This window comes from Curcuma longa, chromosome 10 (genome assembly GCF_044706935.1).
Source record: "Curcuma longa cultivar G26 ecotype Majalengka, Jawa Barat chromosome 10, ITB_CL_G26_1.1, whole genome shotgun sequence".
Classification (NCBI taxonomy): Eukaryota; Viridiplantae; Streptophyta; class Magnoliopsida; order Zingiberales; family Zingiberaceae; genus Curcuma; species Curcuma longa.
The window spans coordinates 8,360,352-8,365,483 of NC_133870.1; the positions used below are offsets into that span (position 1 = coordinate 8,360,352).

At 46.8% G+C, this 5,132-nt stretch overlaps 1 pseudogene; it reads left to right on the forward strand.

The window, feature by feature from the left end:
• The first annotated feature begins 658 nt into the window (after nucleotides 1-658).
• Nucleotides 659-2,275, forward strand: LOC141836222 (mitogen-activated protein kinase kinase kinase 18-like; annotated as a pseudogene).
• The last annotated feature ends 2,857 nt before the right edge of the window (nucleotides 2,276-5,132 follow it).

The following is a 5,132-nucleotide window of genomic DNA, read 5'->3' on the forward strand; positions in this document are numbered from 1 at the left end:
TGAAGACTGTTTGCCAATGGTTGACAAGGAAGTAGATGCAGTGTGGAAAAAATCAAAATTCTAGTTCAACACATTTAATTCTTCAGCTTACGGTTTGTGAACTAAAAGCTAATCTAAAAACTATTTTTTTATTCAAAATAAATTCTTTGCTTTTTGTTGATTGTTGATCTATGTTTCAGTGTTTCAGTAAAATGTATTCTTGGCTAATTAGAATAGCTCGCTTATTACAGGTAGATTTCAGTCGTTGGACATGAGGAAGACTTCTCATACAATTTCATCCCACCAAACCCACCTAATCACCTTCCCACAAGTGTTTGACGAAGGCCTCGTATTGTTGTTAGTTGTTAGTTAGATTAGATTGCGTTGAATATGGAAAAAAGTGGAGAAGCAGTAAAGTCAAACCAAATCTTGCTGAGGCTTCAAGTCAACTATTGGATTGTTCACCCAAAGTCATCTCCCTACTGCGTTGGGTGCAACCACCTCTTTAGATCCTTATCTCCACTTGGTGCGGCCGTTGCCTTCTCACCTAATATTCCCCATCCATGCCCTACCCGACTCACTAATCCACAGCTTAATTATGTGTTTAGCTATGATTAAATAAACTTTCTAGAAGTTAAATCTTTTAATCGTTCCAGAAATGAACATATTTGGCAAAATTTAGACTATTCCAAATTTAGACTAGTCGAAATCTGAATCACAAAGTTGACCGTTCTGACTTCCTGTTACTAGTCTCTGCGGAGTCAACGGCTCCCTCTGTGAAGATTTGTTTATATTTGTCGTACGCGGACGATTGTTACTGGTTGAAGAAGCTGTGCCGTGTCCGGCCTCGAGAGAGCGATTTGTCTTCGCCGTCAACCCTCGTCGAGGTCTCCACATGTGATCGAGGTTGACTTGTGCTTCCGCCGCTCCGCCGAACGCCAGTACCAAGGATCTGATAAAGTCAACTCTCGCTTTCTATATAAAGCCCTTTGTTCTCTTCTCTGTCGAGATCCGGTAGAACTCCACCGAATTCCGTATTCGATTCCGATGGCCATGGGAGAGTGGCGTCGGGGGCCGATCATCGGCCGCGGCTCCACCGCCACTGTCTCCGCCGCGGTAGCCTCCCCTTCCGGCCTCGTCTTCGCCGTCAAGTCCGCTGAACTCTGCTTCTCTGCCCCCCTGCAACGAGAGCAGGCGATTCTCTCATCTCTCCGCCACCACCCCAACGTCGTCTCCTGCCTTGGCTTCGACGTCGCCGCCGGCGTCTACAACCTCTTCCTCGAGTACGCCCCTCTCGGCTCGCTCTCCGACCGCATATCGGCGCGCGGCGGTGGCCTCGAGGAGCCGGAGATTCGCTCCTACTCCGGGGACCTTCTCCGCGGCCTCGCTCACCTCCACTCTGCTGGCGTCGCGCACTGCGACGTCAAAACCCGAAACGTCCTGCTCTGGCCCGAAGGCGGAGCGAAGCTGGCGGACTTCGGGTGCTCGCGGAGGATCTCTGGGGCGGCGCCGTCGTCGGTGGCAGGGACGCCGATGTACATGGCGCCTGAGGCCGCGCGCGGCGAGGAGCAGGGAGCGCCGGCAGACGTGTGGGCGTTCGGGTGCACCGTGGTCGAGATGGCCACGGGGCGGCCGCCGTGGCCCGACATCGCCGACCCGGTCGCCGCCCTGCACCGCGCCGGGTTCACGGGGCACGTCCCCGAGTGCCCCGGATGGTTGTCGCCGGAGGCCAGGGACTTCGTGGCGAAGTGTTTGAAGAGGGACGCGCGGGAGCGGTGGACGGCGGAGCAGCTCCTGCAGCACCCGTTCGTGTCCAAGACGACCTGCTCGCCGTCAAACACCTCCCCTCCGGCCGACCAAGTTTGGGTCTCCCCGAAGAGCACCCTGGAGCAGGGAATGTGGGACTCCGAAGAAGAAGAGAAGAGCACCACTCCGACAGCCCGGGGGAGAGGCTCCGGAGACTCGCCGGCGGCGTCTCTCAGGCGATCAATTGGGAAACCGATGGCAATTGGATCACAGTGAGGTCCAACGAGAATGAATCTGCTTCAGAACAACACTCTTTTGATTCAATTCAATCGGATGTTCCAGACAACAGAGACGATCCATTCGCTGGAGAATCTATGAATCAAAATGTAGAACAGATCACACATTCCCCTCTTGACACTAGTAGTAAAAACACAATCTTTTTCTCAAATTTGCTGCGCTTCAATTATGTTCTTCATTCTCTCAAAAAACAGAAAAATGTAATGATATTCCTCCGAGAGATCAAAAGAGGGACGCCACTTCCAAGAAGTAACCAGCTATTTCGTTGATGAGAATCATGAGATGGAGCATAAATCTAGGCGATTAGCTTAAGATGGAAGGATACAGATAAAAAGAAGAAGAAAGCGTGTGTTGTTGGTGATTGATTAATTAGGAGGACCACAGGCGTAAATTGCAGTTGCCTGCAGTGGACAGTTGGAGATGCGTCGTCAGATGCTCTGCCTTTGCTTGCGGTGGCTTTTGACGGCGCAGCTGCATGTCCTGTCCAGCTTCCACCTACTGCGCTCCAGCGCTATCCACCGTGCTCAACTCACGATCGGTTCGGTTCGAATCGGATTGAGCCGGATCGGCCGGTTCGACCGATATGGTTAGCTCGAGAATCCAAAGGAAGGAAAACCAGATGCCACGTCTGGTTTGGATAGATAAGCCAGTGTTTACTGTCGAGGAAAACAGAAAGGGCGAGGAGGGATGGGAAACAGTGTTTGCTGCTATAGCAGCCACGAGCTCCGGTCTAGTCACGTGATATAGTCAAGTTATACTGCAAGTCAAATCAAGTCAAGCCGAGAACAAGTCAATCCTAAGGCTACGTTTGGAAACGGGGACAGACAGAAATACAGAGACAATTTTGATTTTTTTATCTCCGTCCCCGTTTGGAAATGAGAGACAGATACAAAAAATCAAATTGTGTCTCTGTCTCTGTCGCCAACTGAGCCTTTTTTTTTGTCCATTTGAAAATCGGAGACAGGCGACTTACGCGGAGACAGAAGAAGAAAAATTCCATTTTACCCCCAAAACTGACTCGTCACCTTCGCAGGTCCCTAGCTCTCTGCGGAAGCTTTGGCCGCGTCCTCCGCCACGGTCATCTCGCTCCAGGGTCCCGGTGCAGCAGAAAGCTTCGGCTGCAACAAGGAGAGACCGTCGGCTCGAGAGAGGAAGAAGAACAGTGGCCGGCGAGATCGCGCACAGGCATGGGTAGCGGTCGGTGAGATCCCGGTTGAACAGGGGAGCTCAGTGCCGCGCCGCGCAGAGAGCCCTGGTTTCGCTCTGTTCTGTCACGCCGGCGCGTGCTCGGGAGGGAGAAGCATCGGCGTCAAGGTTTGGAGGCGGAGGTTGGAGAAGATGAACAGGAGACCTTAGGGAAAAATCGTGATCAACCTTATATGAGAACAGATGACTCGATCTTTGCTCCGTTTCCGGATAAGATCCTTGGAATCCTATCCGGTTGGAGAAGATGAACAGGAGACCTCAGCGTCGGCGCTTGCCTGCGGGAGAGAGGCATCCCAGCGTGGTCCTCGAGCGCTGCGGGAGGACGAATAGACGAAGGAGAGAAGGGTAACTTAGTCTTTTAAGTTAGAGATTCTGTTTTTGTATTTTGTGTAACCAAACACGAGATAGATACAATTTATATTCTGTCACTGTCTCTACTGTCTTTTGTATTTTTGTATTTTTGTCACTGTCTCTCGTGTCCCTCGTTTCCAAACGCAGCCTAATAGAAGACCTTAAATTAATGTTGTCTGAGTCGCATTCAAATATATATGGTATGTCTAAATTAAAACGATGATTAAATTCAACAATTATTAAAACATCCATTACAAAGGGATATGATCTTTAAAGTATCGATCACTAAAGAGAAAAGTGTCTCTCATTTTATTTTACTTTCGGAATTAAAGTCATCCTTTCACTTTATATTTAAACGTAACCAATTGCTGCACCATGCAAAATAATTCATTTTGTATTCTATTCTCTACTATTTACTTTTTCATTTTTCTCTGACGTCTGACTAGAACATCAAAGAGTTTTGTTCAGGTTTTTCTTAACCTCCCTTCTAACCTTATTCATAAGTTTGTTCATATCTTTGTTGAAGGATTTTCTTACTGTTCGACGTTCTAAAAGTTGATTAAAAAAGTCGATCCACTGAAGTCCGATCTATCAAAGTCTGACTGGAAGGAAGTTGATATACTAAAGCTCGACTTGAAAAAAATTAATCTGTTAAAGCACAACCTGAAATCTGAAGTAAATTGGTCTATTAAAACATGACTTAACATGTATCCAACTGATTGAAATTATTCGATCAGATTACTTTTGTGAGAACGGGTACTGAGAAGTAAATTTTATTATTCAATTTTAATGTTATAAGAAGTATATTTTATATTTATTTGGGTGGAAAGAAATTAATTCGGGAATTAATGAACATAAACAGCATTAATTTGGGCGAATGGTTTGTTTAAAAAATAAAAAAAAAGAGATATCTCTTATTACTATTTGGTTTTTTTTTTTGCATATTTCTCTTTGATTTTTAATATTATAAAAAATTATAGATAGAAATTAGCTAAGAAAGCTATATCGAAATCATTAATAGTAAATCAAAACCAACACATATTAAATAACTGAAAATAAGATTATCAATCAGAAACGCATTCATTAAAAAAAATTCTTTAAAAATAGAACAGTGCAATCATTTTAAAAAATAATTGAATAAATGATTTTGTTCAATGTGCAATATTTCTAAAGAATTCAACGCATGAAGGAAGATTCTAAACTGAAATTAAAGCAGAGAAGAGAGGGAGGAGACAACTATCGCCGGCTGGTTGAGGTCCCTTCTTCTTCGGCGAGCACAGTGAAGTCTATGGCATTGCTATTGCTCTTCTCGCCTTCACATGTCGCTGCTTTTCTGACTGGGGGCTCGGCGCTGGGCGTTTCCGGTGGTGGCTGCTTTTGTGGCCGCCGAGGGCTTGGTACGAAGAGAATCCTTTTCCGCATTCTGAACACTCGTAGCGGCGCTTATCATCCGTCGAAGGCGTCGGAGGGGGAAGCGGCTCCTTCTGCCGCTGGTGTTTCAGCGCCAGGGACAAAAGCAGAGACTGCTCTTTCTCCGGCAGCATCGGCCCATG